This window comes from Pan troglodytes, chromosome 2 (genome assembly GCF_028858775.2).
Source record: "Pan troglodytes isolate AG18354 chromosome 2, NHGRI_mPanTro3-v2.0_pri, whole genome shotgun sequence".
Lineage (NCBI taxonomy): Eukaryota > Metazoa > Chordata > Mammalia > Primates > Hominidae > Pan > Pan troglodytes.
Genome location: NC_086015.1, coordinates 158936328 through 158957922, shown reverse-complemented (window position 1 = coordinate 158957922; position 21595 = coordinate 158936328). Strand labels below are relative to the sequence as shown.

The 21595-nt window shown below is 42.1% G+C and overlaps 1 protein-coding gene across 4 annotated transcripts in view; it reads left to right on the top strand.

Annotated features, from left to right (window-relative positions):
* Positions 1 to 3385: 3385 nt before the first annotated feature.
* PLCH1 (phospholipase C eta 1) overlaps positions 3386 to 21595 on the top strand; it is a 269548-nt gene continuing 251338 nt past the window's right edge. For 3 of the 4 annotated variants that reach the window (XM_063807289.1, XM_063807288.1, XM_063807278.1), the window contains exon 1: positions 3399 to 3628. The gene's annotated coding sequence lies outside the window, so the exon portion shown is untranslated. Of the gene's footprint in view, positions 3629 to 21595 lie in introns of all 4 variants that reach the window. The other variant, XM_063807279.1, reaches the window with a different exon arrangement.

Below are 21595 nucleotides of genomic sequence, written 5' to 3'. Positions count from 1 at the left end.
ACCTAGAGCAGTGCCTGGTACATGGCAAGTACTAAAGAAATATGTGTTGAAAGAGGAGTGCCTCTTCCTTGATAAGCTTTTTTGGTCAATGGTTTTCTTAACTTGGTGCATTGATTAAAATAGGGAACATTTATCTCCTTTCCTCTCTTGCTCGTGGATATAACTCAAGATGGTTGCTGTTTAAATTTGAACACCTTAAATAAATGGCTCTTTTTGCAACTGGAAGCACAATTTTTGCACAGCTAGAAAAATCTTTTTCCAACACAGAAATTCCCAGTGCAGTTTTCTAAGAAACCCCCTACGATACGCAGCACAGCGGGCTCACCACAAGGCACATCAATCATTTTACTGTGTATCAGGCACCTCTTACAGGATTTTCTGTGATCCTGGTGTCAGTGCACATTCTGTATCAAGGCAGAGATGATATGTAGAAATCTGGCAGCTATTTAGAAGGGAGGCTGGGCAGTGGTGTGCCAGTATAATTAATGAGAGTCATCGCTTAGGAAATGAAGAGGGTGGGGGTTGGGAAGGATGCCTTTCACCATTCAATGGCATTTAAGAAAAATTGATGCTTTCTTAGCACTTTTAATGCTGGGAGGACATTAAGTCAAAGAATCACAGCAAAAGATTTTTGTAACTACTGTACAGATGGATGTCCCTGTGCTTGAAGAGGCAGGGCTAATTCAACCCCAGACTTTTCAGCCAGGCGGATTTCAACCTTGTATTGAGCTACCAGCAGGAGTTCTTTATACTTGGAAAAGTGGTAAATCCTTACTAAAAGATCATAGCTTGCATGACCAAGAGATCCTCTAGAAAAGGTACTTTACTACCATGTAGGATGTTTGTCTTACCTGCCCAAAGAAGTTTTAATGCAGATCTCATTTTCTCCAGTTCCCCTTTAACCAGTGAAAGAGGAGGGTATTATTTGTTTTGTTTTTCTATTTATTCTTTGGTAACCATGGAAGAGTTTGTGTAACCTAGAGAGGCTGCTTATTACCCACTGTCTAATCCCTTTGTTATTATTCCATACTCTGATTGTCACAAGCAGGAAAAATAGTTCTGTCCTGCTTCTAAAAACTTAGCAATGTAACACATTTTCTTGTTTTTAGTAATTTTCTCCAATTAATTAATTAATTAATTGTTTTAGTGATTTTTCTCAGATAAATAATGTTAAAACGACTTGGAGAGAAAAGCTACATTAAAAGATTATGGATGTATAAATGTCCTAAACATTTAAGAACATGCATAATTATGACTCATACCAACTTCAGAATTATTACCTTTGGGAAGGGGTGTGGGTAACGAGTCAGGAGGTGGGGTTTAGCTATATCTGTAATGCTTTATTTAAAAAAGAAGGGCTGGGGGGAGCAGGAGTATTACATGGTATATATCCTGTTTTTGGTAGGTTTGAAATATCACACAATTTAAAAATTTAAAAGTTTACAAAATTATGGGAGTTGATTAAAACTATCAAAATAAAGAATGCATAGCAAACAAGTGCTCTTATTATGAACTTTGTGTCTGAGTTTATTTCAACATGTGCATCTGCATTTTTTCAGACTCGAGAAAGACAAACACCGGAGGTTAGGGGGTGAACTGCTGCTGTTGAGGGATTATCTCGGTGGTTTTTTTTTTTTTTTTTTTTTTGGCTTTTCTAGTCACCATGGAGGTTACCAGCAAAACAAATCTCCAACAAGCTTGTTTACAAAATATAAAGCAGTTTGGAGGCAGAGGGTTAATGACTTAATTTCTTATAAATTGAGGCTTGTGTATGGGCATGCAAAAAAACAAAAACAAAAACAAGTAAATTTGGGGAGGTTTCTTTCTATAGAGGCAAAAGACCTTACCTACATTTTTTCCAAATTGATTTCTTCCTGGTACTATTGGCAGGAAGAAATTCAAGTGGGTATTCTGGTGGCTTTTTTCTTTTTTCTGAGAGTCTAGGATTGTTTTCAGGACAAAGTTTCTTCTTGCCCATAGTGCTTTGCTGTGACATTGTAATTGCCTCTGTTGAATTGAATAATACAAATGGGTTGTTTCTATGGTATCGGCTAAGTGGGATGAAAAGGTGAAACCCTAGATCTTGCGCTGAGAGGTCACAGTGCTACCACCCTCCACACTGTCTGTCAAAGAGGACAGGCAGCCAAGGCCCCGAGCTCCAATCTCAGGCACTCATTTGTAACTTACTCGTTTGTAACTTCTTGGGCAAATTCACGCATGAAAAAAGAAAATGACTTTAGTTTATGTTGTCACTAAGCCCAGAAAATCCCTGCCAACCCCATGCTGCCAGCTTTCCTAGGACATTCTTATTGGAGGATTATTTTAAACTGAAAGGTGAGTGAAGAGCTGCGTCCCCACTCCTTCCCAGCCAGGCTTTGAACTAACAATAGGGCAGGTTGAATGAAGGCTGATAAATGTAAATCCTGGAATCCAGAAGCCGGATCACACCGCGGCCGTGTAGGCCAGCGGCGGTTCCAGCATCCGCCCCAAGCTGGTCACTCATCCTTTCAGTGCATTCAGTAGATTTCATCGTTTCATCAACACTTGAGTGCCTGCTTCGTGCAAGCTTTCCTCTGCCACCGCCGCCTTCTTACTCCCGGCAGGTTGCCCGCTTGAGTCAACCAGCCACTAAACGGATCTAAGTGAATAAGTGGCCTGTTAATGCCAAGGAGTAGCATTTCCAAATGAAGAGACTGGGGGTAAATAAAAGCAAAGTGTTACCATTTACACGCTCTCAATTTTAGTTGCACTTCACTCAGAGTAGATCTCTTTAATTTGCGGCATCGACAGATGCTATATTCTTAGAAATTTTTTTTTTTTTAAAGGAGGTAAGACGGGCGTTTGAGAACACTTTTTACTTTGGTGCAAGTTGCACGCAGTTCCCATTCACTCAGAGTAGATCTCTTTAATTTGCGGCATCGACAGATGCTATATTCTTAGAAAAAAAAAATTTTTTTTTAAAGGAGGTAAGACGGACGTTTGAGAACACTTTTTACTTTGGTGCAAGTTGCACGCAGTTCCCATTCCCTGCGCCCTTCACCTCCAACTTTGTTTCTCCAACTCCTTTACCCCCCCACCACCGAGGCCCTCTGGCTACAGCCCCGAGGGGTTACCCTGGGTTTGGAAACTTTTGAAACTTGCGGGGGAGTAAAAGGACTTCATTCCCAGTGCTTCTGGCCCTTGCCAAGCGGGGAGCCCCGCAGGAGAGTGTAAGCCAAGGGTTCCAGGTGCAGCCTTGGGGTTCCACGTGCAGCCCTAGGGTTCCGTACACCCATCCCGCCCGGGCCAGAGGAGGCAGCGGGCGCTCCAGTCCGCTCTCCCCAACTCCAGTTCCTGATTTCCTCGGAAGCTGCGGGGCCGAGAGGGAGGGGGGCTCCTGTGTGAGCGTGAGGATTTGAATGAGAAAGCAGGTTGTGGCGGCGGCGCCCTGCTCTTCCCCGCTCGTCTGGGGCTTCTGCTGGCTAGTGGGGAGAAGTGCTCTTCTAGGGGGGCTTTTCTGGCCCTTGGCAGGGGTTTGGAGTTGGAGTCACAGGGGCCAATAACTCATCACCCCAGCACTTCGGAGGTGGCTCCTTGTGCCACGGACTCCGAGGAGTCCTTCAGCTACTGAACACTCAAAGCTGAGGAGGTCAGTGCTTTCGGGGGAAGAAGGGGCCCAGGAGAGAAGGGGGTGTGCAGGAAAAAGAGAACTGGTACGCCAGTCCGATGAGCGAGTGAGCAGGTGGCCCGAGTTCCTTTCTCGGCAGCCACAGCCGGGACACGCCTGTTTAGGACTGTGAGTGCTGTGCGTGGGGATCCCCTAAGGCCCCGTGCGGGGAACTGGCCACGGCCGCTCTTCAGGGTCCCATAATTCAGAAGGATGAGGGTCGGTGTGTGTGTCCGCGAAATAATGTAACTCTCGGGTCCCTTGCGGTGGTGGTGGGTGGCGTTTCGCCCGGTGGAAGGTCCAGCCTCGCTACAGGATGCTTCACCCTCACGCGGGGTCCCGGGACGCTCTCTCTGACCGCCAGACGCCGCCAGGAGAGCAGGTCCGCGTTTCCCAGCAAGGGGAGTGCAGCGTCCGTTACACTTGGGGAGTCTCACAGCTTTTCCTGCGCCCGGTGACCCTGCTCAGGACCTCTTAGAGACTAGGTGTGCTCAGCGCGAGGAGGATATACTCCATTGCCCTTTCCTGGGAAGAACCAAGAGCGCCCGAGCGGCGCGGGGTGGTGGAGGCAAACGCCGGCCCCGCGGCGGCACGCTCTGCGCCTGCGCGGCGTTTCCTTGGCGACTGAGCTGCGGGTCCGAGACGCCACCCCGCGAGCCCCTAAACCCAGTTCCCTGTTGAGCGTCTGCGACGCCCTCTCCCCTCCTTCCCGAGGCTTTTTCTATTTGTTTCCTTCTGCGAATCAATTTGTGATCACATTTTGACGTTGAGAGTTCAGCATTAAAGCAATAACCAACTAAATTAAAAAAAAAAACACCCAACTTTTCCCTTCCCTTGTTACCGTTTTGATCACGGACAGAAGAAAATGGTGAGAGATTAGTTATTAGGGCAGCAATTGAAATCCCCCTCTGTCCCGAAAAGGGGAGACGAATAAAACATTTACTTCCTGGTAAGGAGTTAGAAAATTCAGTGAAGTGATTGTTCTCGAGCGTTACAAGAACAAATCTGTGCCTCCTAACCTAGGTGAAGAGCAGAGCTTGTACAACCCAGCAGCACCCATGTCCTGTTTATTGGCATGTTTATGACAAGGAGATGCTCTGCAAAAGGGACCAGAGTATAATGCCAGTGAAAAGAAACAAAGGATTTCCCAGAAGAGGCGGTAGTTTTTTTCAGTTGCCTCAGCGTTTTGGTCACCTTTGGGGTTAAAGTCTTCTGCAGAGAATGCTTCAAGAAGCCTTAACAGAAGCCAGTTTTCTCAAGCTGTCTGTTGAGAGTCATTTTCTTTTTCTTTTTTTCTTTTTTGAGACGGAGTCTGGCTCTGTCGCCCAGGCTGGAGTGCAGTGGTGCGATCTCGGCTCACTGCAACCTCCGCCTCCTGGGTTCAAGCTATTCTCTTGCCTCAGCCTCCCGAGTATCTGGGATTACAGGCTCCCGCCACCACGCCCAGCTATTTTTTGTATTTTTAGTAGAGACGGGGTTTCACCATATTGGCCAGGCTGGTCTGGAACTCCTGACCTCAGGTGATCCACCCACCTCTGCCTCCCAAAGTGTGGGGATCACAGGCGTGAGCCACCGCGCCCAGCAGACGAGAATCATTTTCATTTTCATAAAATTGTGAATCTTGACAGCCCTATCCCCTCTTTTAAAATCCGTTTGTTTACATACAGCCTAGCATTTGGCAAAAGTACACATCTTAAGGGGTATGTAGAAGGAGCGGTAGCTTCTTGCTTATTTTTCTTAAACTGCATCAATATTTGGCAGCATGATTGGTACCTAGTTGCTATTAAACATTGGTTAGAATTAACATAAATGCTAATACAAATTTAAAATGGAGTTATTCTTCTTGGGATAAAGTGTGGCATAAAATACCTTGGATGAAGTAATACGTGAGTACTGTCTCGCTACATACCAGTTTCAAGCAATTTGTTTTGAAGAATAGCAAGTGTTTATTTGTGGTAGATGTTTTAAGATAATATCCTCCCACCATCAGCAAATGAAATCAAACATACCACTTTTCAAATGATTAGCGAGTAACATGCTGTTAAAGTTGTCTCCCATCTCATTTGTCATAAATTCTTAACATTGTGCAATCCATCTAGCTCAAATGTTTAAAAATAAGTCCAACTGAGTTTTTCCCCTTTTCTCGTGTTTAGCAAAATAGAAAAACTCTTAATTTTCAGGTTCAGATACTTTGTGACCCTATTTGGTGGCTTGTAACTGGCTCCAATTCCCTAATTCTCAGTGACATGTGTTTCTGCTGGTTCCAGGAGGTAAACTGCAGTTTTAACAGATCATGGGATAATGAGACTGGGAGTACCTGGGGGAGGCTGGGGAGAGGCAATGGGAAGGAGACAAAGAGAGGGAAGGTTGATGGGCAGAGCGAGGATTTATAGTGGCACCAGATTTGCAATAAAATCTGTGTAAAGTTATTGCTTCCGTTTGATATATTTTCCCACATCATCAACTTCAATTAAATTTATTTTAAAAATCAGTCTTCCAGATATAGGGCTAGTATTATAAACATAGAATATGATAAAAGTGCTTCTTGTTAGGGTGCCATAATGTAAAATACTGTGAAAATTCTTAACGAAATGTTTTTTACTTAATTTATTCACTTAGTCAACAAATGTTTATTGAGAACGTATTATATATAAGGCAAGATGAATAAATCCAGATTTCTGTTCTGAATGAACTAAGAGCTGTGAGTCCTGAAATAATTCTAATACCACTTCAGACGTTCAGAGTGAAGATACTACCTTTGGTACTCTTAAGGAGAACGATTGATTTGGTGCTAATCACTCAGACTTGCAGATTCAGAAACAAATGCTGAAACTGAGTAATTTAGATAAGGCTCTACATCTAGGATAGGAAGCATTATGTGCACCTATTTGCTTACATTTTTGAAGTACAAACTCTACTCTAAAACTTGTAGTCTTGGCAAGTGCAGCACAGAGTTTAGAAGAAACAGAAACCTTGTAATTCTCAGGTTTCTTAGATGAAGATAAGGTGAGTGATTCAGTAATCCTTTGTTCTGGCTCTGTGTTTCATGACATAATGAACCTTCTGCAGCTTCCTTCTAAGAATGTTGGTCTGCATGCCTGAAGGATCATAACTATTTTTTCCCTGAGGAAAAAAAAAAAAAAAAAGAAAAAAAAAAAAAGAGAAGATATAAAATTATGATAAAAGGATAAAAGGAATACAATAGAGTATTTAAACATTTAACTTTTGAGATGGAATAATTTCTAGACATTTTTAGTGAATTTAAACTCTTGAAATCCATTACAGCCATGACAAAATCCTGGCATAATGTTGACCAGGGTTGACAAACATCTCCTCTTGTCATTCCTAGGACATAGACGGTTAGGGAAACTCTCATCTTTCCTTCAGCACCTCATGAGTCTAAAAACAATGATAAACCCAGGGAAGCTTGCTGAAGAGCATCCTCCATTTGGTTATTGCTCTTTGTCTAGGAAAATCAGACTCAGCTGTGAATTGTGGACCAAGTGGTGCAGAACTCATTACTTTGAACAATGCCTCCTCGGCCTGGGAAGCATGTTCTCTCTTCTCACTAGCAGGGGCTTATTCCAGGCTGGCTTTGGTCACAAGGAAAATCATTTAGACACAGTTCAGTGGACACTCACTCACATCTCTTTGACACCCGTGACCATTTTTGTTTAAGGAGAAATCCAGTACTGCTGTGGTAGGGTGTGCCAAATTAGAAGTGCATTTTAAGAAGCCTGTGAAGAAGTTTACACAGCTTTATTTTATTATCATCAAGGTCTCTGTCTTCTGTGCTTCGTAGTGGAAGAGGGCAGGATAGATGCAGAAGGGACAACCAAGATAACGTGGATAGCTAAGTTTAAAATGTTCTTACCAGCTATGTATTTTGGTGGCACTAACCTAAGTGCCTATGCCTTATTATAGTCATTAAATTACAGAGCAGAAAAAGATAAATCTACCATATGTATCGTATAAATCTGGAAACCAGGGCCCAAAGTTGCTAAATGATTTTCTTAAAAGTCACACAGCTAATAAATGGCAGAACGGGGATGACAACGCAGAGTTACTGATTTCTAATGATCTTGTTGTTTTCAGGAAATCTAGGGAGGGCAGACAGATATTGAATCCTTGCTTCATTTTTTAAATACGATTTTTAATTTTAGACATGAGGTCTCACTATGTTGCTCAGGGTAGTTTTGAACTCCTGGGCTCAAGTGATCCTCCCTCCTCGGCCTCTCAAGGTGCTGGGATTACAGTTATGAACCACTGCTCCTGGCCTCGAATCCTTGCCCTAGATTTGCTATTTCCAACTATATGAAACTGCTATAGTTGTAAATATAAGGTGGTCAAACATCAGCAATGTCATATGATTTAACCTAATATTGTTGGGTAGAATTAACAGTGGTTACCTTCTTCTTCTTCTTTTTTTTTTTTGAGACAGAGTCTCTCTCTATCACCCAGGCTAGAGTGCAGTAGATCTTGGCTCACTGCAACCTCTACCTCCTGGGTTCAAGTGATTCTCCTGCCTCAGCCTCCTGAGTAACTGGGATTACAGGCGCCCGCCATCATGCCCGGCTAATTTTTGTATTTTTAGTAGAGATGGGGTTTTGCCATGTTGGCCAGACTGGTCTCGAACTCCTGACCTCAGATGATCCGCCTGCCTTGGCCTCCCAAAGTGCTGGGATTACAGGCCTGAGTCATCGCACCCAGCCAACAGTGGTTACCTTCTGACAATATCTTTTTATAAGCATGTGTGTATCATGAGAACACATATGGTACACACGCTATGTCTAAGTACAAAAAAGCTGTTTTTCATTTGGTATCTATTTTGGTCTGAGGAATTTTGGCATGATTGGGATTTACCATAAGGGGGGATAGTTTTTCTGGTTATTTATTGTTCTGTAAATATTTTAAAGGATTCTGGAAGAAAAGGAGGAAGTGAACATTAATGTATTCCTAACGTGATGGCACTTATTTTATGTCTTTTTATAATACACAATAATCAAGAGAGGCAGGAATTCTTATCCTATGTTACTGATGAGGTTCAGAGAGGTTAGTTTCTTGCCTAAGATGTAACATGGGACAGACGAACGTGGAACAGACTTGGAATTTGAACCCACGTCTGTCTGCCTCCATGTTCTGTTACATCCTATTACTACTCAGGAATGCAGTGGTAATAGGCGGGAAATTTGTGACAAACGCTGGGTTACTTTTATTTTCAAATTCACCATTTATGCAAAGTACAGACAGGTAGAGAGTTTCTGATAAGCTGTCTGGAGAGTAAAGAAACTGCATTCCCTACATGGAGTTTAGGAGGTTGTAAATTCAGGTCTGGTTCCAGAAAACATTCACGACTTTGTTTACAAACGATGTGGGCTATGTTTTCGGAAGTGGTGTTTAGGTTATGTGCTGTAGAGATTTTTCCACATCGACTTGCTCACTTACCACTTCTGGATTGTTGCCATCTTGTGGTGGGTCTAAGAGGATTCCTCATGATTTTAATGTGTGCTTTCTGACATCCTAAGATTTAGATGTTGGTTTTATCTAAATGTTGCCCGATTATTTTTCTTGAGGTAGTATTGATAGATTTACTGCTAGAATGGACCGGGTAGTGTTTTGCAATGTTTTTCAAACTGGAGATGAGAATTGCCTTGGACAGTTGCTGAAAATGTCTTAAGTTATTCCAGAAGCTGGAGTTTTGGTGCTCCTAAAACTGCTGTGGTACTGGGAAGTTGCAACTGGCTTGTACTGAGCTGGTTTTAGATTTGCAGTATTTTTGAGCTGGTTTCAGCATAAAGAAACTGGGCTCAGGAATGTCATCGTTCACACAGCCAATTGGTGGCTGAGTTGCGATGGATACCTAAGACACCTAAGTCTAGCATTCTTTTATTTTTGTATATTTTTTTGAGACAGGGTCTCCCTCTGTCACTGGCACGATCTTGGTTCACTGCAGCCTCCACCTCCAGGGCTCAAGAGGTCCTTGCCCCTCAGCCTCCTGAGTAGCTGGGACTACGGGCGTGTGCCACCATGCTTTGCTATTTTTTTTTTTTTTTTGGAGGTGGAGTCTCGCTCTGTTGTCCAGGCTGGAGTGCAGCGGGGGGATCTCGGCTCACTGCAACCTCCGCTTCCCGGTTTCAAGCGATTCTCCTGCCTCAACCTCCCTAGTAGCTGGCATTATAGGCGCCCGCCAGCACGCCCAACTAATTTTTTTTTTTTTGTATTTTTAGTAGAGACAGGGTTTCACCGTGTTAGCCAGGCTGGTCTTGATCTCCTGACCTCGTGACCCGCCTGCCTCGGCCTCCCGCAGTGCTGGAATTACAGGCGTGAGCCACTGCGCCCCGCCCCGCTAATTTTTAAAAGAAATTTTGTAGAGACAGGGTCTCACTATATTTCCAGGCTGGTCTCGAACTCCTGTGCTCAAGCAATCCTCCCACCTCTACCTCCCAAAGTGTTGAGATTACAGGCACGAGCCACTACTCCCGGCAGTCCAGCATTCTTAATAGCGCACCACACCTTAAAAAGCACACCCTTCTTCTGGGTCTTCTTTCTTCCCTAGTACCTGACTCCAGGCTAGAAGAAAATGCTAAGGGTTTCAAAAAAAAGTGGGTGCTGGACTCTGTCTTGGAATTCAGCCTCTGCCTCAGACACCACACAGGTCCCTGGAGGGCTTTCTGGGTTTTGCTCTTTAGTTGTTTTCTGTAGCTTATTCTCCAAGCAGCCTCTTCTCTCTGTGGCTGGTTCTTTTGCACTGAGCAAGAGACTTACAAACTTGTCTAGCCTTACCCGGTCAATTGCCACTGGATGTCAGCGGGATCTAGTTTAGTGCCAGCGTCAGTGAGTTACTGATTAACTGATCCAAGGCACTCAAGGTTTCTCTTTCATCTGTCTTCACTTCCTTGTTGCTAGTCCACAAGAACCAAACATTTGAATTCAGCTTCCCACTTCCCTCTTCTCTCCCTCTTCAATTAAGTTGAAGAGGCTTCTGGACCTTAGATCTGCATGGAGTGCTAATAAAACTTCTGCAGAATTATTCCTGCTGGGAACTTGGAAGATCTACACAGGTTTTTCAGGTCAGAATCCTGGACCAGAAATTCAGTGAGTTGATTTGCTATAAAATCATATGCAATGTAGTTCTCCAGACATCCTATTTCTTTTTGCCAAATAGCTCTTTCTTATCTTTGAGTGATATAGGAGGTATTGAAAATTTATTTTTTAAAGAAGAGATTGCTTCATAGAACAGTAATGTGTTAATATAAGGAATTAGGGTTATGTGAAGACCCTCTGATTTTTTAATTTATATTTGAGGGGGGAACCACCTTTTCTTTTACACATACATAATATCTCTAGGAGGGCAGGACATGGTGGCTCACGCTTGTAATCCCTGCACTTTGGGAGGCCGAGGTGGGAGGATTGTTTGAACCCAGGAGGTTGATGTTGCAGTGAGCTGTGATCCTGCCACTGCACTCCAGCCTGGGTGATAGATTGAGACCCTGTCTCAACAAAGAAAAAAGAAAAAAATCTCCAGAAGGATACACAAGAATTAAGAAGTTGATTACTAAGGGACAGAAGTCAGAGGTAAACAATTCACCATATACTCTTTTTTTTTTTTTTGAGACGGAGTCTTGCTCTGTCACCCAGGCTGGAGTGCAGTGGCGTCATCTCGGCTCACTGCAACCTCCGCTTTCCGGATTCATGCGATTCTCCTGCCTCAGCCTCGGGAGTAGCTGGGACTACAGACGTGCGCCACCACGCCCGGCTAATTTCTTTTGTATTTTAGTAGAGACGGGGTTTCACCGTGTTGCCCAGGCTGGTCTCGAACTCCTGAGCTCAGGCAATCCAGCCGCTTCGGCCTCCCAAAGTGCTGAGGTTACAGGCATGAGCCACTGCGCCCGGCCTGTATACTCTTTTATGCCTTTTGAATTTTGAAGCTTTCAACTTAATACATAAAATGAAAGAAAAAATAAAAAAAAAGAAAGAAAAAGAGAATATATGGGTTTCAATAATAAATGAATAAATAAACGACTGTCTCTTAGCTCCTAACTGGTAGAAATAGGAGACTGGGAAGCAATTTTAAAGAAAAGAAAAGCAATTATCTGTCTTACTTTCTTCATAAGCCTCATTGCATTTTATAATTTTTAAAACTAGTGTTCTCTAAGGTCTTCTGGATTTCGATAACAGGGCGAGAGAGGTTTTGCAATTTTTAATAGTTTTCTTTCCTCTCATAAAGCATCACTATTGGCTGCAACCTGGCTCAGGGGACCGGTGGGAATCAGACTCGTCTGACTACTGAGCAGCTGAACCTGTCTTTTGCAGGCAGTGTGTTTATGGAGTGAAGGCTGGAAAGTTTCTTTTTCTTATTTTTTTGCCCATTGCTTTTGTTCCCCAAAGAGAAATCACTGTAGTGTGATTATTCCTGAATTTTCCTGAGCCTTGTCTGAATGTGAATGTCACAGGAATCTTTTCTTCTTAAATGGAAAAAGAGAAAAGGCTTGTACACAAATGTTCTACTCTAAACCACAACTTGTCTTCTTTTAAATAGGTTTTGGATTGAAAGTATTTTTCTATTTACTGGGTAAATCACTAAAATACAGTCTTGGAAGAGAGAGAACATAAACTGTTTACTAACTTCTTTTTCTTTTGTCAAAAGAGAGAAATGTGAAATCTGTTATTTAGTTTCCAAGTTTCAGTCAAAAGCAAAAACCTGAATCAGGACCAATTCCCAACATATTGTTGAAAAGTCCTCACTTCCGATCTGGTGAACTAAATTAAAGGTGTACGTTTTCTCATAGAATTCTTCTCATTAGTGTATTAATTTTATTCTTTGGGAAAGAATAACTGGATAGATCTTATATTTTCATGATTACACATTTTAGAAGCTTACAAGGGCGTTTAGGGAAAAATTACCTCCCACATCTCTGTTCCTCAGCCATTCAGTTTTTCCTCCCGTAGAAAAGTGTTATTAGTTTCTTGTGTGTTTTTTCAGATGTAACATATTTTGTGTATCATTATATATCAGCATATAAGAGCTTCCTTAAACTATTTATTTTCTTTAATTGACAAAAATTATATACATGTTTTGAAATATGTATACATTGCAGATTGGGTAAATCGAGCTAATTTATGTAATACCTCACATACTTTTTTTTTCTTTTTCTTTTTTGCTGTAAGAACACTGAAAATCTACCCTTATCAGTTTTTTTTTTTTTTTTTGAGATGGAGTCTCGCTCTGTCACCCAGGCTGGAGTGCAGTGGTGCGATCTTGGCTCACTGCAACCTCTGCCTCCTGGGTTCAAGCGATTCTCCTGCCTCAGCCTCCCAAGTAGCTGGGATTACAGGTGCCTGCCACCACGCCCGGCTAATTTTTGTATTTTTAGTAGAGATGGGGTTTCACTATGTTGGCCAGGCTGGTCTCGAACTCCTGACCTCAGGTGATCCACCTGCCTTGGCCTCCCAAAGTGTTGGGATTACAGGCGTGAGCCACTGCACCCAGCTCCTTATCATTTTTTTAAGAATAAAATACATTGTTATTAATGATAGTCATCATGTTGTACAATAGACTCTTGAACTTCTTCCCCCTATCTAACCAAAATTTTGTATCCTTTGACCAGCATCTTCCCCACCCGCCACCCAGTCACATCGCAGTCCCTGGTAACTACCATTCTACTCTTTCCTTCTATGAGTTCAACTTTTTTAGATTTTACATATGAGATCATGTGGTATTTGTCTTTCTGTGTCTGACTTACTTCATTTACCATAATGTCCTCCAGGTTCATCCATGTTGCAAATGATAGGATTTCCTTCTTTTTAAAGGGTGAATAGAATGCTACTGTGTATAGGCTGGGCGCGGTGGCTCACGCCTGTAATCCCAGCACTTTGGGAGGCCGAGGCGGGAGGATCACAAGGTCAGGAGATCGAGACCATCCTGGCTAACATGGTGAAACCCCATCTCTACTAAAAATACAAAAAAATTAGCCGGGCGTGGTGGTGGGTGCCTGTAGTCCCAGCTACTGGGGAGGCTGAGGCAGGAGAATGGCGTGAACCTGGGAGGCGGAGGTTGCAGTGAGCTGAGATTGCACCACTGCACTCCAGCCTGGGCAACAGAGCGAGACTCTGTCTCAAAAAAAGAAAAAAAAGAAAAAAAAAAGAATGCTACTGTGTATATATATATACACCACATTTTCTTTATCCCTTCATCTACTGATGGACACTTAGGTCAGATTCCATAACTTCGCTATTCTGAACAATGCTGTAGTGAACATGTGAGTGAAGATAATTCTTTGACATACTGATTTCATTTTCTTTGGATACATACCCAGTAGTGAAATTGCTAGATCATATAGTAGTTCTATTTTTAATTTCTTAAAATTTAATTTAATTTTATTTTGAGATAGGGTCTCACTCTGTTGCCCAGTCTGGAGTACAATGGTGCGATCATGGCTCACTGCAGTCTTGACCTCATGGGCTCAAGCAATCCTCCCACCTCAGTCTCCTGAGTAGCTGGGACTACAGGCACATGCCACTATGACTGTCTATTTATTTTTATTTTTAATAGAGACCAGGTCTCACTATGTTGCCTGGGCTGATCTTGAACTCCTGGGCTCAAGTGATCCTCCCACCTTGGCCTCCCGAAGTCTTGGGATTACAAACATGAGACACTGTGCCTGTCCTATTTTTGATTTTTCGAGGAACCTCCATGCCGTATTAATTTACATTCTCACCAGCAGTGCACAAGGATTTCCTTTTTTCCGTATCCTTGCCAGCACTTACTTTTTGTCTTTTTGATAATAGCCATTCTAACTGATATGAAGTGAAATCTCATTGTGATTTTAATTTGCACTTTCCTGATGACTAGTGATGTTGAGTGCATATATATATATATATATGTATACCTGTTGACCATTTGTATGTTGTCTTTTAAGAAATATCTATCTAGGTCCTTTGCCTATCTTCAGATCAGGTTATTTGTTTTCTGGCTGTTGAGTTCTTTGAGTTCCTTATGTATTTTGAATATTAACCCCTTATCAGATGTATGGTTTGCAAATATTTTTCCCATTCCACAGGTCGTCTCTTTATTCATTCTCTTTTTTAGTTTGAAGCAATCTCATTTGTCTATTTTTGCTTTTGTTTGTTGTGCTTTTGGGGTCATATCCAAAAAATCATTGCTCAGAGAATGTCATGGAGCTTTTCTCCTGTTTACTTCTAGTAGTTTTATAGTTTCAAGTTTTACATTTAAATCTTTAATCTATTTTGAGTTGATTTTGTATGTGGTAGAGAAAATGGTCTAATCTTATTTTTCTGCATGTGGATATCCAGTTTTCCTCAACCTATTTATTGAAGAGACTGTTCTTTCCCCATTGTGTGTTCATGGCACCTTTGTTGAAAATCAATTGACCACAAGGATGTAGGTTTATTTCTGGGCTCTCTATTCTGTTCCATAGTTCTCTGTGTCTGTTTTTATGCTGGGACCATGCTGTTTTGAATACTATAGCTTTGTGTGGTATATTTTGAAATCAGGTAGCATGATGCTTCTAGCTTTGTTCTATTTGTTCAAGATTGCTTTCTCTATTCAGGATCTTTTGTGGTTCCATATGAATTTTAGGTGTTTTTCTTTTTTTCTATTTCTGTGAAAACTGTCATTGGAATTTTGATAGGAATTACATTGAATATGTAGATTGCTTTGAGTAATATGGACATTTTAATATTAATTCTTCCAATTTATGAACACAGGATATCTTTCCCTTTGTTTGTGTTTTCTTTAATTTATTTCATCAGTGTTTTGTGGTTTTCAGTATGCAAGTTTTTCACCTCCTTGGTTAAATTTATTCCCACGTATTTTTTTTGTAGCTATTGTAAATGGGATTATTTTCTTGATTTTTTTTCCTCAGAGGATTTATTCTGTGTTTAGAAACATAACTGATTTTTTTTTTTTTTTTTTTGAGATGCAGTCTCACCCTGTCACCCAGGCTGGAGTGCAGTGGTACAATCTCAGCTCACTGCAACCTCCACCTCCTGAATTCAAGTGATTCTCCTGCCTCAGCCTCCTGAGTAGCTGGGACTACAGGCATGCACCACCATGCACAGATAACTTTTGTATTTTTAGTGGAGATGGGGTTTCATTACTTTGGCTAGGCTGGTCTCAAACTCCTGACCTCAGGTGATTCGCCTGCCTCAGCTTCCCAAAGTGCTAGGATTACAGTCATGAACCACCATACCCAGCCATAACTGATTTTTTAGTTTTGATTTTGTATCCTGCAACTTTACTGAATTCGTTTATTAGTTCTTTTTTTTTTTTCTTCCAGACTGGGTTTCACTGTGTTAGCCAGGATGGTCTTGATCTCCTGACCTCGTGATCCACCCACCTCGGCCTCCCAAAGTGCTGGGATTACAGGCGTGAGCCACTGCACCCGGCCTCATCTATTAGTTCTAATTGTATCTAGTAATAGTCTTTAGGGTTTTCTATATATAATATTTTCAAATAACCTGTCTTCAAGTTCACAGATACTTTCTTCTTCTTGATCAATTCTGCTGTTGACACTTGCATTTTTAAATTTGGTTCATTGCATCCTTCAGCTCCAGAATTTGACTTTTAAAATGATTTTTAATATTTTTGTTAATTTTCTTGTTTTGGTCATTTATTGTTTTCCTGATTTTTTTGAATTATTTCTATGTATTTTCTTGAAGTTTGTTGAGGTTCCTATAAACAATGATAATGTATTCTTTGTCAGGCAGTTCATACATCTTTTTTTTCTTTAGAGTTGGTTAGTAGTGTTTTATTTTGTTCAGTTGGAGGTGTCATGTTTCCCTGACTTTTTTTTTTTTTTTTTTTTTTTTTGAGACAGGGTCTCTGTTTGTCACCCAGGCTGGATAGAGTGCAGTGGCACAATCTTGGCTTATTGCAGCCTTAACCTCAAGTGATCAAGTGATCCTCCCACCTCAGCCCTCGAAGTAGCTGGGACTATAGGTGTGTGCCGCCATGCTTGGCTAATTTTTGTATTTTCTGTAGAGATGGGGTTTTGCCATGTTGACCAGGCTGCTCTTGAACTCCTGAATTCAAGTTATATGCTTGCCTTGACTTTCTAAAGTGCTAGGATTACAGACATGAGCCACAGCATCCGGCTGCCCTGACTGTTCTTGATGTTTGTGGCTGTGGGTTGGTGCCTGTGCTTTTGAAGAAGTAGGGATTTATTCCAGTCTTTGTAGACTGACTTTGTGTGGGAAAGCCTTTTATCAGTCAGCCCTTCCAAAGATTCTGGGCAGGCCATCTGGTGTTATGTGTGGGTGGTCTTGCTCTTGGGGTTCATGGGCAGGCTGGCTTGATGCCTGGGTCAGTAGGTGGGCACACGTTGCATCTGAATCTTCAGGGTTGAGCCAGGAGCTTGGATCCACTGGCGTGGACCTGTTGATTGGGTCCATGAGGGTTAGCCTGCTGCCTAGGTGCATGAGGGTAGACTTGGAGTTTGTTGTTTGTGGGAATTGGACTTGAGTCTGGATCCACAGAGGCAGACCTGTCACTGGAATAGGCCTTGAGCCTGAGTCTGCAGGTGCTGGCCAGCTGCTGTGATGAGTCTGGTACCTAGGTCCAACGGGATGGGCCTGGAGCCTAAGTCCATGGGGGCTGGCATGGCCCTAGGGTTGGCCTATAGCCTAAGTCTGTAGAGGCTGGCCTGGGATGGAAGCAAATCTGTATCCTGGTGCCACTTGGCTAGCCTGGAGTCTGTGGCCTTTGAGGTAAACCTGGCAATGGAGCAAACCTGGAGAACAAGTCCACCAGGCAGGTCTGGAGCCTAGGGCTGTGGGATCTGGCATGGTGCCAGGGTAGGCCTGGAGGCTCAGTCCATGGTTACCGGTCTGGAGTCTGGAACTGTGCAGGCCCTCTTGGTTCTGGATTTTACTGGGTTGGGCCTGGCATTAGGGTGTAAGGCAATGTCCATTATTCACCTCCATCTTCTTCCCCCAAGCAGAGGGTATCTCTCCACACTGTGCTGCCTGTGGTTAAAGCATGGGTGACCTGGGTAATGTAAAACTGTCCTTCCTACCCTTTTCAATGTGGTTTCTTATTTCTGTGCTACCCTTAGGTGCTATGATCTCATGATCTCTTACCTGGTTTCCTTAGCTCTTGTGAAGTTATTTATTTTGCCATCTCGCTCTTCTTTTATTTGTTTACTTATTTAATGGCTGCATATTTCCCACTGTATGGATATACTATAAATTAAGCAGATCAATCAACAATTAGGTTGCAGCTGGGCACGGTGGCTCACACCTGTAATCTCAGCACTTTGGAAGGCCAAGGTGGGTGGGTCACCCAATGCCAGGAGTTCGAGACCAGCCTGGCCAACATGGTGAAACCCTGTCTCTACTAAAAATACGAAAATTAGCCGGGCGTGGTGCGGGCGCCTGTAGTCCCAGCTACTTGGGAGGCTGAGACATGAGAATCACTTAAACCCAGGAGGCGGAGGTTGTAGTGAGCCAAGGTTACCCCACTGCACTCCCGCCTGGGTGAAAGAGCAAGACAGTCTCAAAAAAGAAAAAAAAAACTAATCATTTTTGATGCTCTTTTGAGCTTGAGAATTCTTATGAACAAATCAGGTTTCATATCCCATCTCCTTCTCTATTTCCTTGAGGACCTTTTGAATTCCTGTCTTGTAATTTCTGATATTCTTATATCTTCATATAGTAGAGGCTCTTTATTGACCTGTTAGAGGATTAAGAACCCATCTCTGCTGCCTTTAGAGAAATAAAACTTTAATTCTTAATTTTACCACCAGTATCTTAGGTTAAAATCTTTATAAAACTGTAATTTTTATTATGACTATTATCCTTCTAAAGAGAGGCCATTCTCAGGACTTATATTCTGAATAATTTATGGTTAAGCATTCTTTTTTTTTTTTTTTTGAGATGGAGTCTTGCTGTGTCACCCACGCGGGAGTACAGTGGCAACCTCTGCCTCCTGGGCTCAAGTGATCCTCCCACTCCATCCTGAGTAGCTGGAACTACAAGGTGTGCACCACCTTGCCCAGATAACATTTGAATTTTTACTAGAGGAGATGGGGTTTCACCATGTCACTTAGGCTGGTCTTGAACTGCTGGGCTCAAGCCATCTGCCACCTCAGCCTCCTAAAGTGTTGGAATTACAGGCGTGAGCCACTGTGCCTGGCCCAATTTCCTTATATGTTCTTTATTATATCACATTATATTTAGATAGCATATTAATAATATTCTTTAGTAATTTTCCTTTTATAACCAGGAACAGAGATTTGAGCATCTACTGTTCCTTCCTACTAAAATGTCCTTCCCATGCCACCCTCCCATATTCTCCTCCCTCTTTTAAACCTACTCATCCTTTGACATCTGGCTGCAACATCCCACTCTCCAGGAACTTTTTTCTGTATTTTTGGGCACAGATCCCCCACTTACCCTGCTGTGTGGTTGAAAGGAGGAGAGATGATGTTTGGAGTTTGGATTGGCATCACAAGGCAGATCTCTTGGAGCTGCACTCCTTATTGCTGGGTAGAAGGGGTAGGGAGGACAGGCAAAGATGAAAATTGGACACATTCCCTGCTATAAGCTCCCTTCACTCACTGGTGGGTGGGGAAGAAGACAGAAGAGAGGATAAGATGAATTGGGGAGACTGGCAGCTCTGTCCTTCTTTGGGGGATGCCCTTTCTTAGACTGAATTTTGGACATCCTTATGTATGAAGGAATCGTGAGCAGACATATTCTGAAATCCATTTCCACTATTTAAAAAGTGTGGAAATCACTGGTTTAGAGACAATTAGCATAAGCCAAGGAATTTTTGGATGTTAGACCTATGCACAAGTTGATTAAATAAGAATTGTAAAATAAATCTGCTGTTTGTATGTCATCAAGAAACATCTTCAGATGCAATCAAATATGTTAACATTGGGCTAGAGTTCCAGATTGATGGCCACTGAGAGTTGAAATCTAATTACCAAATATTCATTCCTTTAGATGTTTTTTAATATGGTCTTAATTTCCAATCAGTATTGTGTGCCCACTTTTAAAATGAAGGCATATATATCTATAAAAATGGAAGTATGCACATCCTGATATGAGAATAGGGAGGTAGAAAGGACTGAGGTTAGGAAGTCTGGATCTATTACTGGCTCTGCCATACTTAGTAGGGCTCTGTCTTGTTGTCTTTCTCTCTCTCTCCCTCTGTTTTATTCATGATTTGTTAGGAAGCAAAATTACACAGATCTTAAGAAGGAAATCTTTAGAGTTAGATTTTTTGAGTTCAAATCCTAGTGCTGTTGCTTGATGGTTGTGGGACCTTGGGTAATTACTTAACCTTTCTGTGCTTCAGTTTCTCTATCAGAACAAAAGGGATAATAATTATACCTAGCCCTTTGGATAGTCGAAAGGACTAAATAAAATAATACTTGCAAAATGCTTATCATGATACTTGGCCATAGGAAGTGCGAAAAAAATATCAGCAGTTATTACAAAGTGGCAGGCCCTGAGTTAATATTTTTTGGGCTAGCTCAGGTCCTGATTTGGCTGTCAAACTGCATGGATCTGTGGCTTTGAATATGAATTACCAGGGGTCAGCTCTCTTTTTAGCAACACACCCTCGCCCCCCGCTGATACCATTTAAAAATTCTGGATAAAATAGAAAAATCGTTTTCTTAAATGCAATGAACCAGTAAGAAAGTAATGAATACTCATGCCAAAAGCTCAGTGAAGAGGGTTCAGTTGAGCACTGAAGCTGGATTTGCCTTGAGGACATTTGCCAAACTGGGTTAACTTGAATTTCAGTTTTCATTGCCAGAAGGCATAAGGGACAAGAGAGTGAGACATCTGAGAAGGGGCCTTTTGGTTATAAAGCTGGGATTTCAAAAGGCTTCTGCTTTAATGTAAGTGTGAATTAGAAAAAAAAAAAGAAACAAAATCACCGTATTTTCTTTCTAACTTAAGAAGTCTGTAGGGAAGATCACCTATCACTGGTGTAGAGCAGGTGCCTGATTTCTTGGTCCTGAGAATTTGTGATTGTAAACCAGCTCTAATACAGGTATGCATCTGGAATTCACAATACCTATGAAGTCAGGAAAACCTCAAGATGCAGATTTGGTTTAAAGATTTCATACATTGGGCCGGGCTCGGTGGCTCACACCTGTGATCCCAGCACTTTGGGAGGCCGAGGCGGGCAGATCACTTGAGATCAGGAGTTTGAGACCAGCCTGGCTAACATGGTGAAACCCTGTCTCTAATAAAAATACAAAAATTAGCTGGGCGTGGTGGCACACACTTGTAATTTCAGCTACGCAGGAGGCTGAGGCAGGAGAATCGCTTGAGCCCAGGAGGGGGAGGTTGCAGTGAGCCGAGATTGTGCCACTGCACTCCAGCCTGGACAAAAGAATGAGACTCCATCTCAAAAAAAAAAAAAAAAGGATTTCGTACATTGGAAGTGTTGCTGGTACTGAGCAGAACCCATTTTTTTTTTCCTTTTTTGGTGAAATCTATTTTTTATCTCAGACTACAGAGAATTTCTGCCAATGAAATTAAAAGGCAAATGAGCATGTCTGTAAAACCAAAAACAGAATTAAAAACCTCCCCTAAACACAAGGTACGAGCTGAAGATAAGAAACTATGAGGACTAACCAAGCTCATTTTATTTTTTTATTTTTATTTTTCCAAGCTCATTTAAAAAATAACCAAATACAACTTGAAAAAATAAAAATGTAATAATTAAAAATAAGAGAGTGAATGAATTTATGAATAGGTAAATCCAAGCTGCATAGAAAATTAATCAAAAGAATTTGAGCCGGGCGCAGTGGCTCACGCCTGTATTCCCAGCACTTTGAGAGGCTGAGGCAGGTGGCTTACAAGGTCAGGAGTTCGAGACCATCCTGGCCAACGTGGTGAAACCGTGTCTCTACTAAAAATACAAAAAAAAAAAGAAAAAAGAAAAAAGAAGAAAAATTAGCCGGG